Source organism: Malus sylvestris, chromosome 8, assembly GCF_916048215.2.
Source record: "Malus sylvestris chromosome 8, drMalSylv7.2, whole genome shotgun sequence".
NCBI classification, from domain to species: Eukaryota; Viridiplantae; Streptophyta; class Magnoliopsida; order Rosales; family Rosaceae; genus Malus; species Malus sylvestris.
The window spans coordinates 4,958,631-4,972,494 of record NC_062267.1 but is presented as its reverse complement, the minus strand read 5'-3'; the positions used below and the strand labels follow the sequence as shown (position 1 = coordinate 4,972,494).

The following is a 13,864-nucleotide window of genomic DNA, read 5'->3' as shown; positions in this document are numbered from 1 at the left end:
CTTATTTTTTAATTTGCAAAGTCTAAAATGCCATTCCACTTTATAAAATCATCAAAACTACCATCACCAATTTTTTCTAGGGTTGCACGTTGAAAACCCAAAATGTTTTTTATTTTCAGATTATTTTGAAGGCTAGAGCAGTCCACTTGGTCTCCATCTCTTCCTCTCCATCTTCCCAAATCTCTCTACATCTTCATAACCTGAAATTTTTGTGGAGGTATGTATGTTATTTCTTATCTTAAATTTGTACGTGGTGTGACAATTTTATCGATTATATATTATTTTTGTCAAAATCATTGTGAATTGACTCGAAAGCAATAAAATATGGCCTCAAAATTGAAACAAAAAGGAGAAAACATAAACTAAACCTTTGGCCTCTTGTTGATAGAGAATAAGTGTCCCCTGCATATATGGATTTTTTAAAACATCACCCTGTTTAAGAGAAAAGAAGACCCTCTTATTATTATCTGTAGCATTATATGGATTTTTAAAATAGTAAAGCAATACACAAAGTCATTCAAACAAGAAGGTTTCATATCCTTTGAGTCGAACATGCATATAGATTATTATTAGCCCACAAGTCATAACTAATTATTAGTCGAACATGCATATAGATTATTACAGCTTCCACGATAATATGACCTGTTGTTAATATCCATGAGCTTAAATCCCTCATGTATGCCAACAACTTCCTCCATCGACAAATGCTCAGTACTACCTATTAATTTAAAATCCCAAAAGAAAAAAAAACATTAGTAACTGAAGGCACATACAAATCGAATGTACAATTAAAACAACTTAACAATTAGTTGCTTGTTAAGGTTACAAATACTGCAAGTAGTGGTGTACTGCATTATATAGCAAGCATTAGATTACAAATCATGCATTATTGTTTTTAACTTACTTTCATGTTGTTAGTTAGGACGTAAGCAGTGGTGTATGCTCTTATTACGTGCTATGGGTTTTTTTTCTTTCTTTCTCTTCATAGATATGTCAAAAAATATAGTTAAGGATGTACACGATGCAAGTGGGAAAGGTAATGAAAAAAAAAAAGCAAGGCAATGTGGGATGATGCAAGTGTTGAGACATTTATAAGCATTTGTGTAGTTGAGACATTAGCCAAAAATCAAACAAGTGACATCTTAATAGGATTAGATGGAAAAATGTTATTAATAAGAAATTTAATGACCTTACTCAAAGGTCATATGTTCATAAACAACTCAAGAACAAATGGACATCACTTAAGAAAGAATGGCAATTGTGGACATCTTTAGTTGATAAAGAGACTGGCTTAGGATGGGATCCTGTGAAGCAAACCATCATTGCAAGTGATGAGTGGTGGGAGAAAAAAGTGAAGGTGAGAAATTATTATCTCAAATCAATGGAGAATCCAGCTTCATATTTATGTTCTTTTATCACAATTTGTGAATTGCAAAATATCGAAATAGTGGACTGAAAAATGTTGACCAACTGGACATTTTGTTTAAAGAATGAGCCGTTATAGGTGTAGGCGCGTGGGCACCCTCACAAGGGTTGATGAGTAATAATGTCCAGAAAGAGATATTTAATCAGAGGCATTCATCCCTAAGGTGCACAATAGAAAGAACTTTTGGTGTTTGGAAAAACAGATGGATAATGATTTGTCTTATGCGTAACTTCCCTTTTGAAAAACAGGTACAAATTGTTGTTGCTTCAATGGCTTTGCATAATTTTATTAGAAATCATTCCATGACATATCAAGAGTTCCAATCATATGATGATGATGATGAGCTACTTCCGCCTGGACATGAGGAAGATCATAGAGATGAAGAGATTGTTGATGAAAATTTTACTCATAGGCGAGAGTTAGATGTTGAACGAGAAAGAATTGATAATCTTCTTATATCTAGTTAATACTTATTTCATATTTAATTGTCATGCAACTATAATTTGTTCTTATTTTTTAAGAAACAAACATATATTCTCAATAAGTATGTATCATTTTGTTAATGATCATTATTTCTTTAATTGAATTTTCATCAACACTTTAATCAACTTGTATGCTAATTATATACAAAAAATACTTATGAAAAAATTATTGAGAATTATTAAGGAAAAGCGTTTTCTTATTTGATAACCAAACACTCTATTTAATATCAAAAACACTTCTATACAATACAAAAAACACTTAGTAGTTGTATGCCAAGCAAACTGCTTCCTCATAAAAGCGCTACACAAAAGTGCTACAAACAAAAAGCGCTAGTGAGTAAAAGCACTTTCTAAAGTAGCACATCCAAACGAGCCCTTAGTTTGTCATTAATGTGTGTTGCCCTTATCTATAAATAAATAGAAATATCACTAGACCGGAGAATAAACACTACGAATCAATCATCAATATTTTACTTATTTGCTAGAACAAAATCACTTACACAACGAATCAATCAATCAAATAAATCCAATAATAAGATAAAACCATCGATAATTAGGTATATTGGTATCGATCTCCATTGGAAAATCCGTGGATCAATCAGAAAGGGTCTTATTATTTTCTTCGAGTTTTTATTTTACATAAATTATCTTTCCAGATGTTAATCAACATAATCAGTGGAAGAAAACTTCAAAAACAGTCTGGGATAAATGAAATATTGAATATGTTTCCAATAAATACAGTTAATTTGTCACAATAGCATTACATAAATCTTAGAAACTGCTAGGTTTTCAAATCTCCATTGCCTGTTTGCAAGAACAGCTATGGCTTCAAGCTACAAGATCTGCCCAAAGGAAGAAAGGGCTACATGCTGAAGGGGTTCTTCGCGATCAACAACCTGATGGTAGAAGTTACGCCAACGAACGACGGACACATATACACCGCTATCATGGCAACCAAAATGTATAGTACGGAAATTCTTCTCCCAAAGAACTCTTCACTTCACCAGAATATTCCAGATTTGGCTGCAAATTAGGCCATCAAGCACCACCATTGCAATATTTACTGCATCAAGAGAAAAAAAATCCTTACCTCATAGATTTGAGGGTTTATATGACATATCGATGTCGTGCCTCGACTGTTCTTACCCATGTAAGGAAGCCTGATACGATGAATACAGTTCATAATTCGTTAATGAAAGTCAGGTCAGACTTCAGAGCTTTTGTGTCCATAAAGATAAATTTTCAGCTTTCAACCTTATGGTATTGTACCAATTATGACAAGAGAGACCAAAATTCACCTGCCTACCAAATGGGGATAATTTTTCATTGCTTCTGAATACGGACTTGAAGTCAGCAACAAATTTAATGCCTAATATAAAGGGATTTCGATAGCAATAAATAAAAAATAAAAATAAAAACCCTAAGAAACCCTAATCCCTAAACCCTACATAGTTCGAGACCGACATGTCGAAATCGATAAATCTTTGTTACCACGACAACATGATGGAATTAATGATCCAGTCTAGATCCCCCATAGACCCCGTCTGATCAGTAACTATTTTCTGGGAGTAAATATTATCAAGCTTGATCAAGCTTGGTTAACAAATTTATAAGCAGAAAATTCAAGAAAAATCGTAAACGCAAATATACAAAACAAACATGATTCAGAGAGTGAGAGAGAGATAGGTGGGGGCGACAGATAGAGATTAAGCACGCAAAGCTTCGAGCATGAACCCAGCATGCAAGAAAATACCATGTGTGCTCACTCTCTTCTGTCACCGCCTTTTACCCTTTAAAACCTTCTCTTCAATATTGCAGCACAGAGAGAGAGAGAGAGGCCTCCAAAAAACCCTAGCTGTTTATCCCCAGCCCCCCAAATTTTCTATGAGATTGGAACATTTGTTTTTTTTTTTTTTTTTTTTTTTGGAGGGTTTCAAACCCTAATCTCTAGGGTCGCTCTATTCGACCTCACCGGGAAGGGAACCCCAATCTATCACTCTACTCACCCTCGGATCCTCACCGTTGAGGGAACCCTAATAGCTTACCCTTGTTTTGCTTTGCTTTGCTTTGATATGAGAAATTGCAAGGCCTGTTGAGGCTTTATATAGAAGGAAAAAAAGAGAAAAGAGAGGAGTAGCAGGAGTTGCATCGCGTATGGAATAAACTGGGTTTGTCTTCTATTGGTCATCGTCCATTATTTTAATGCCATTTTAATTTTTAATCACAGATCGAAGAGAAAGGAAAAATAAAGTCGTCTAGAACTTTATCTCTTCCCATCCCCAATGTTCAAACCAACCACATACATTTATTCAGTTACTGTCACCGATGCATCTTGTAATTATAAATCTTCCAGTCCTTTCCTCCTCTCCTTTATTTTGATAGATGACAATCCCTTCCTTTCAAGGACGAGGCCCTATCTCTTTTCCTCTTCTGGCCTCTTGTCCTCCGTATTAAATAATATATTTATGGACTTAATTTGGACATGTTGTTTTGTGTCCCAACCTAGCACCAAATTTATGCATACATTTTAAGAGTTTATTACAATAAATTGTATTGTGCGATGATGGCGTATGGACTTTTTTTAGAGTCAATATAGATTTGCACCAATAATATAGTGTGAGTGATTAACTGTCCATGTGAGTGAGTGAACTTTAGTCTTAACCGTTTATGTGAATGAGTTATTTTTAGCCGTCTATAAATGTGAAGGATGAGAGCCAAAGATAATAGTCCATGCATGCGTGAGTGGTTCCTATATTCACATGCATAAATTAATACAAAATGTGGCACTTTCTCTATAAGAAACCCAATGAACACATATGATATTCAAAAGAAGGAAACTTGGGAAATGAAAGTGACCAAGCTGTTACGATCTTTAGTAACTAAAACATGATACTTAAATCTTTGTTGTCATTGAAATCATATGCAGATATCAGCAGTGTCCCCATTTGCTAGCTGGATTGGCCGAAATGGGCACAATGCCTTGAATATCCATGACACAAACAAAACACGGGGATATAAATATATCTGCAAAGTCGAACATGCAAAAGCACCATGCTTCCTTAATCAAATCATAAACTAATTAAGTGCAAATCACAATTAAGCTCAAATTAACAAAGCAATGTTGCAGGGCCAGTCCTTTGGAAAAAGAAAAAGAACAAGAAGAATTGCTTTCGCACAAATTGGCCAATAACAGGTCAACAGATCCATTGTTCTTGATCATACTATACACAAGCCGGCGCAAAAAAAAAAAAAAGGATAAAAAATCGGCGTTAAAGCAGTTTAAAGTATATATGCTTTATAATAATTGATTCATTTTTATTGTTGGAATAATAATTAACTAAGAAAATGTAAAAGAAGGAATATATCAAAGACAAGGGCAATGTCACAAGTCTCTCTAAGTGACCTATCAGTGCAAAAATGCGTGGTTTGTGGGACGTCATGCCTTTGTTACATTCCCTAATGAAATATATAGTATGTGATTAGATTTGATACTTGCATAAAGTAAAATTTGTATACGTATAACTGAAAGTCTATGCAGCCCATTTAGATTAAATCGTGATAATCTAGCAGAGTAAAACTAGATTCAAGAGATTTTGGTGCTTCTTGAAATGCAGTCATGCTCAACTAAGGATCGTTTCTGGAGAGGAGATGTCAGGGACAAATATATTGCAATCGTCGGATTAATCTAACGGGTTGAAATTCTTAATAACTTATCATAAAGTACCCCCGATTAAGAACAAACTCATGGCCGTGAGTTCTGTTTCACAAAAAAGCTTTCTCATTTCTTTTTCCCCATCCTGCTAACAAACTAGATAAGTCATCTTCGACATAGCAATAACAAGATTACAGTTTTCAAGTGAGTTGGGAAACTTTTCCCTTCTTTGAAGGGATTTTACAAACAATCGGAAGACTAAACCTTGAAACCCTAAAAATTAAAGTATAAAAAACCCAGATATACTGAAATTTTGACTAGACAATTCCAAGATGTTTAAAGATTCAATCACTCCAAGATGGCATCTCAGGTCCTCAAAGGACTCCAATGCGATTTTGAACAAATATTTATCAAATTATATACATCCATTATTATTATTATTTTTTTACCAAAAAAGTCAAGCTAATTTCACTTTTACGCCTTGATCGATTAGTGCTTTCTACAACAAAGAAATGGCTGAACATTGAACACCCATTTGCTTTATCTACACACTGCTGTCAGCATCACTGCAAGACAAGAGTGTGTAGTGATTGTAAATGTCATCTTTCTCTTTTGCTCTTATAAGAGATGAGTGTGTAGTGATTTATTTGGATTGTTAGTTTGAACTTGTCAATACACTCAATTTTGATTCGGAATGATCCAAATTTATTATAATTAACAACATATAATATCGCTTAGGTTCGATCCTCATCAAAGACAAATTTGAATCATATTATTGTTAGCTCATTGTGAGGCTAAGCCCACCCCTGCCTTGAATGTAGTTAATATCGCTTGTTCAAAAAGAATAAAAAAAAATAAAAAGAGGATATAAAATGAGACTTACAATTCGATATTTCTGTGATCCTATTATAAATGGGTCTAGATATGATTCAATAATAATTTGATTCAACTTAATAGAAGATATTATCCATACTCTATTATATTATTATTATTATTATTATTATTATTTTGTTGAATTTCTATATTATTTGTTAGGTATTATACTTTGTAAGTAACCTCATTCGAGCTATCGGATTATCTAATGAATAATAGACAAATACAATAATATTATTTAAAAAAAGTTTAATTCTTAAATTAAATCCAATAATGATCTAATTCAATTTGGATCAAATATAGATTGACAAGTCAAATATGATAATTCGAATCTGAATAGATCCAAATTTGATAATCCTATTATAAATGAATGCGCATATGGATTAAAGCTGACACAATCCAAATTCGACTAATTTAATCGATGATGTATTGCTGGCTATGTAGCTTACCAAGTACCAGGGAATGATGATGAGTGGTAGGGTAGGAAGAAAAAATATACCCATTATGGAAGTGGGAATGCCTTTTGTATGGCCTAAGACTTACCCTTTTGGGAGTGGGAAATGAGGGAGGTGCTTACATACATTGCATTCATGTTTCAACAACCCTAGCTGAAATAGAATATTATTTCAAAAGTCACCACTTGCATTGCCAATCATGATGATAAAGCATCTTCTCTTGCCAGAGAAATTTTAGTTGTAATAGGAATACGGATGATACATCACGTATTTTTATACAAGTGGTGAAAAATTTTAATTTTTAAGTTATTAACCTTTTAACACACATAATCCACAATTTCTATAAGGACACATGGTGTACTACCTCGTGTGATGGTCATATTTAAAAATCTCTCATTGCCATCGTGGTTTATATATATAATACAGTCCATGGTCCTGGTCCATGGAACACTTTTTCGTGGTAAGCGGTAACCCTAATGGCAGGCGAGAGACCCTTGGAGCCTTTGGACCAGCAGGAGCATGCTTTCATTTATCCTTTTCCACTTTCGGCAGCAACCAAAACGGGTGAGGAGCTTATCTCGACCTTTTATCAGGGTGCATGCCACTGACATGTGGCATGCTAGGGTTTAGCTCGCTACTTGTGGGTCGAAGGCCACCAACCAAATTTTATCCTCCAATAATGTGTTTTTTATACAAACTATTGCGTCAATAGGTTAAATTGTTAAATGTTAGTGAAATGGAGGATTGGTGGGGATTAAACCTGCAACAGAATGCAACAGAATCCAATAATGTATGTTTGGGTCATCAAATTTGGGCATCAGATAACATATCACATAAATACACGTTGGTATTTCGATAACATGTCAAGGAATAATGTAATGTAACATAAGATATGTGATTAAATACAACACGGACACATTTTTAAATATCAATAATATAATTTTGTGAGTTTGAGTGATCCTAGTAACTGCCTAGCAATGTATACATGAGTTTAATATGACTAAAAAAGCGTGCGTCCGTATTTACACTTAAGTTTGAATTCCGTTATGTATAATTTAAATGAATTAGTTTAACATATCGCTCATATATAGAAACTACCTAACTTTATATGCCTAACATGCCTTCTAGTAATGGCTTTATTATTAAAGCTCATTACAAGGGTGCATATGATATGAGAATCAATTGAGTAAGCATGCTAGCTATTAGTGTTCTGCGATCAATCAATTTAGTTAGATTGTGTTGGATTAAATCGGAATCTTTGTGGTCCATTGGTACGTGTCAATAATGTGTGGTCGGGGTAGATTTTCAACCTACTGATAACCCAACTTTTGGCTTTATTAGTTGTGTTTGAGGAAGAAAAACACAGAAACACTTGCTTTTTTGTTGGTGCTGCAGTATTTGAATTCAAGCTAATTCTGGCCCGACGATGTCCCATCCATTCCAAACAAAGTTGAGGGATAAACATCTATCTATCAATCCAACAAATCAATTCACGGAAATCTGATGCTCTATATAGAGAACACTTACTTGTATGAAGATAAATATAAAAGAAGAAAAATGTTATTCATATACTTATTTTTACTTCTTACAGCCTTACTAATTTTTAGTTATTGATCTTTTTCAATTTATTTGATCTGACAACTGGAAATTAAAGAAGGTGTGTGAGAAGTAAAAATAAGTGTGTGAATACCACTACTTATAAGAAAATATTGCACTTATTCACTTATCCCATAAGTCATAAGTATTATCGATCTCATACTTCTACTGTATTATAACAATATTTACAAGTAGTATAAATTAATCAATTTCCTAGCAGTACAAGGAATTTTTTTTCAAAATATCCGGTATTTAAGCGGTTATTCTATGTGTGATAAAATAAGTGGAAAAATACAAATAAATATGTTAATTTCATCCACTTTTATAATGGCCTGTGAAATGCCCTTTTTAAATATCCGGTACTCTCTCATGTACAAGCCACAATATCCTTGATCAGTTCGCACCAATGGATTTGCCAGTGGAGATTTCTGCCAACAAGGAAACCATGTGAACAGTGAACTGAATCAGAGACGTATGTGCATGATCACGTGCTCCCTACCACAGCAATATACATGCATTGGTCGATAAGGGAGGCGGCCGGTGGCATATATGCCCTGATCACTTGTCTGATCCGCAACGATTATGAACAGCGCAGCAGAAATAAAAGCTGCATATTTTGCGTTTTCTCGTTCTTTTGTTAACTGCATTTGTCTGTTTTGGCAGATTACATCGAGGACTGCGTGTGAGAAGAAGATGATAACATGAAGGCCTCTGAATCTGTTTCTTTCCCGAGCCCACTTCAACGGCACCGAGTCTTAGTTTCTATTCATGAGGGCGACAGAGAGTTTGATATCTAATTATATTTAGTCTTAGTTTAAGCGATAATGAGTAGAGTATAAGGGTGCGTTTGTTGCGCCGGACTGTCTCGGACTGGACTAGCTGCCGGGACTAAGCTGGACTGGCTTAGACTGGACTAAGCTGGACTAACTTAGTGAAGCGTTTGGTGCAGTCTCGGACTAAGAAGCAGGATAAGAAAAACAATACTGTTCACCAGATTTGTGTTTGCTTAGACTAGAACTACAAATTGTTGCCATTGTGTAATAGAGTAATGCTACAAATCTCATGATATGGGTTAATTGGAGCATATTTTTGCCATGTATATTATGAATCTTAAAAAAAATTGACAATTGTTTTGTTTCTATTACCTGCTAATAGAATTGGGTTTAATTTGCAAATGTAGCTTGATTTAAACTCTATCACCCAACAGAAGAAAAATAATAGTGGCCAATACATGCAACTTCAACAAATACAAGTACATAAGATCTCCATAATTTAGAAAATCCTAGTTAACATTAGTTAACATTAGCCAAAATAGATCTCCATAATTTACAAAATGGCTAGTTAACATAAGCCAAAATACTAGTGCAAAGCTAAGTTATAAGTCATAACATAAGATTGTATGATTAATAAAATACATCCATGTTAACGTAAATAAAATACATCCATGTTAACATTAGCCAAAATCCTCATCCGCTTGCGTTGTCGCTTAAAAGCCTTTGGACGAACACTTTCTTGAGTTCCGGTTTGATTGCCCTGAACACTCCCACATTTTTTGGTTTATCCAAAATAAGAGACAATGCATCAATTTGATCCATAGGAGAGAGACCCATTGCTTCAAGTTCATTAGCTATGTCAGTATGATCTGCAGTACCTTGAACTAAAGCTTCAGTTATCATTTGCATCCTCTTCCCACTTTCAACATAAAAATCTTTCAGTCCACTGATAAGTGCCTCAGTTCCATCACTTGAACTTCCCACAGCTCTTTTCCTCTTTCTTTGGCTATTTTCAGATAGGGTGCTTTGTTGGCTTTGTTGGTTCATTGAAGAAACAAAATTTTCACCTCCAATATCACTTTCACCAACATGATCATGACTTTGTTCCTCCACCATTTGAGCAGGGGTTTCGGCTACATTACCCGTAGCCCGATCTTTTCCAAATATATATGCAAATCTATCAAACAGTGGAAAAGGTTTGCTTCTCCATCCATCGGCTTCTTTATTTCTCTAAGATTATATCAACATAGCAAAACTAAAATTTAGCATGCGTAACAAATATAGCAGCAAGAATATAACTAATGCATAAATAAAATAGGATATGAACCTGCACATAAGTTTGCCATGCGTCATCACTGTCAACTTCAACGCACTTTTTGACATCATTCCATGCAAATTCACTTGTGTTTATCATGTCAACGACCATACTATATGTTTTTTTCCATTTCTTCAACTTGGACTCAATATGTGGATTTGCCTTTATATTTGAATGAGGACATAAAACATTGACAGCTTTTGCTATTTCAACCAAAGTACCTTGTTTGAAATCACCGGTGTCACACCGTTGCTTCCGAGCAACAAAATCCTCAAGAACTCCTAGTAATACTTCTTCCTCAAATGCTTCCCATTTACGCCTTCTTCCTTTTGGCTCTTGAGTAGCATTCAAAATATTATCGTTATCCATACCTAAACAAAAAATATTTTAATGAAGGAAAATATCATACAAATAATCAATTTGCATAATATCCAATCAACTTGCATAATATCCAATCAACTTGCATAATATCCAATTAATTTGCATACCATCCAATCATTGTGCTAATATCTAACAAATGCATGATAAAAAGGAATACTAAAATAAAATGTTATCATTAAAACATATAGCTAGTTCGGTTGCTGGTTCCTAATTGCTCTCCACTCATTATACATTTCCTGAGCCATATCATTCCTCATTGCAGTCCACTGGTCCGATGTTTGAACACTACCAACATATTCACCTTCTTCTGTATTTTGTCCATCTTCTATTATTGGCAAATTCTCCATTGGATCTACTGACATCTCTTGCCTAATAAGATTGTGTAGTAGGCAACAAGCGGTAATTATTCGACCTTGTGTCCTTATCGGATAGAAAGATGGACTCCTTAGTATCGACCACCTTCCTTTTAGCAAGCCAAAACAGCGTTCAATTACATTCCTTGCCTTAGAATGCTTCATGTTAAAATATTCTTCCTTATTAGAAGGTGTTCTTCCCTCCCATTCAGATAAATGATAAGGTATTCCTCTATAGGGTGCAAGGAATCCTTCACCATTTGTATAACCATCATCTACAAGGTAATAACAACCTAATGAAAAAAAAAACAGACCTTATTAGTGTTTTGTAGTTGACAAACAGAACTAAACCTAACTTACAAAGTTGAGACTAAGTAATAGTCTTACCCGCTGGTACCTTAAAACCATTAGGCCTACTAATCGCATCATGTAGCACTCTAGAGTCTGATGCGGAACCCTCCCACCCCGGAAACACATATATGAATTGCATATCTCCTGAACACACACCTAACACATTAGTTGCGACTCGACCCTTTCTTGTTCGGTATCTTGGTTTGTCAATTTCAGGTACATGCACATCAATGTGTGTTCCATCCAATGCTCCCAAGCAATTCTTAAAAACCAAAAATAATAAACTTTTTGTTAATTTATACAAAGGGAATGAAGAGTTAAAGCTTAGGGAAAATGAAAAAAATTTCTCATCATAGCTTAAAACATCGCCACCTAGCATCTGTAGAATCAATAGGCACAGGCTGGGGGACTTTTAGTAGGGTACCTTGTAATCGCAAAATTCCTTGCAATACGCTATTGAAATACCTACTTATAGTCTCTCCCGACCTATAAAATCTACCGCCAACACTACGATTCTTAGTATGATGTGCTAATATTTGTAAAGTCATACACACCTGTTCCTCTACAGACACCAAACCATCAGTTTTTACCCTCCCATCTTGACGAAGTAAGTCGCATAATATGCCAAAAGTCCTTCTATCCATTCTCAATTCGTTAACACATTCAGTATCAGTATTCCCTATTATACCATTCAGATAACACAAACTAATCTCTCGTCTAATAAGTGAACGGTTAGTCAATGTGGGTCGTTCAACATGTCTCTGTTTGCCACGTAGCATCATCACCACAAGAATCGTACAAATACAAATTGTCTCCAAATAAGACATCTCTAACAATAAGATCAATAAAAGCTTCATTCGATCCATATCTATCCAAACAAAAAAAAAAACAATAAACAAATTAACTAAATCATTAACCCGAGGCAACAAATATACATATGGCGTTGAAAAAAAAAAGTTATCATTAACCCGAGGCAACAAATATACAGGTGGCGTTGAAAAAAAAAAATTTCATTAACCCGAGGCAACAAATATACAGGTGGCGTTGAAAAAAAAAAGTTTTCATTAACCCGAGGCAACAAATATACAGGTGGCGTTGAAAAAAAAAAACTTTTCATTAACCTGAGGCAACAAATATACAGGTGGCGTTGAAAAAAAAAAATTTTCATTAACCCGAGGCAACAAATATACAGGTGGCGTTGAAAAAAAAAAAGTTTTCATTAACCCGAGGCAACAAATATACAGGTGGCGTTGAAAAAAAAAAACTTTTCATTAACCCGAGGCAACAAATATACAGGTGGCGCATGTGGCGTTGAAAAAAAAAAAGTTTTCATTAACCCGAGGCAACAAATATACAGGTGGCGTTGAAAAAAAAAAACTTTTCATTAACCCGAGGCAACAAATATACAGGTGGCGTTGAAAAAAAAAAAGTTTTCATTAACCCGAGGCAACAAATATACAGGTGGCGTTGAAAAAAAAACACTTTTCATTAACCCGAGGCAACAAATATACAGGTGGCGTTGAAAAAAAAAAAGGTTTTCATTAACCCGAGGCATCATATTCAAAATGTTCTACTCTTATACATCTATAAACATGTGTCTAAGAACACTAGTATGAGGATTGCTATCATTGCTAGGCATTGCATGTGAAAAGGGAAATTAAAGGACACCTGTAATGCAGTAGCCTTAGCCTTAGCCTTCCGTTTATGCTCCTCTTCTCTGCAACCAACAACCACAACAAATTGCAATTCAGCATCAACCCCACACAATACAAAACATTCACATTGTATACACACTGCAAACACAGTACATACATACACACACTACATACACTGCATACACTACACACACACTACATACACTACACACACACACTGCATACATACACACTGCAAACACAGTACATACATACACACACTCACATACACTACACACACACATTACATACACTACACACACACCCTGCAAGTACACACACAATGCATACATACATACACACACTGCATACACCCTGCATACACCCTGCATACATACACACTGCATACATAGTACACAAACACACACACTGTATACACCTTGCACACACAGTACACAAACACACACACACTACATACACTACACACACACACTGCATACACTACACACACACCCTGCAAGTACACACACAATGCATACATACATACACACCCTGCATACACCCTGCATACAT

General features: G+C 34.9%; 2 long non-coding RNA genes across 2 annotated transcripts; one reads left to right on the top strand and one right to left on the bottom strand.

Annotated features, from left to right (window-relative positions):
• The first annotated feature begins 8,880 nt into the window (after positions 1–8,880).
• Positions 8,881–9,623, top strand: LOC126632725 (uncharacterized). Its single transcript, XR_007626799.1, has 2 exons — positions 8,881–8,956; positions 9,148–9,623. It is a non-coding gene; the product is annotated as an uncharacterized LOC126632725 (long non-coding RNA).
• A 2,653-nt stretch (positions 9,624–12,276) lies between these two features.
• LOC126632726 (uncharacterized) lies at positions 12,277–13,375 on the bottom strand. The gene is made up of 2 exons (XR_007626800.1): positions 13,326–13,375; positions 12,277–12,525 (listed from the first exon to the last, which is right to left on the bottom strand). It is a non-coding gene; the product is annotated as an uncharacterized LOC126632726 (long non-coding RNA).
• Between the last annotated feature and the right edge of the window lie 489 nt (positions 13,376–13,864).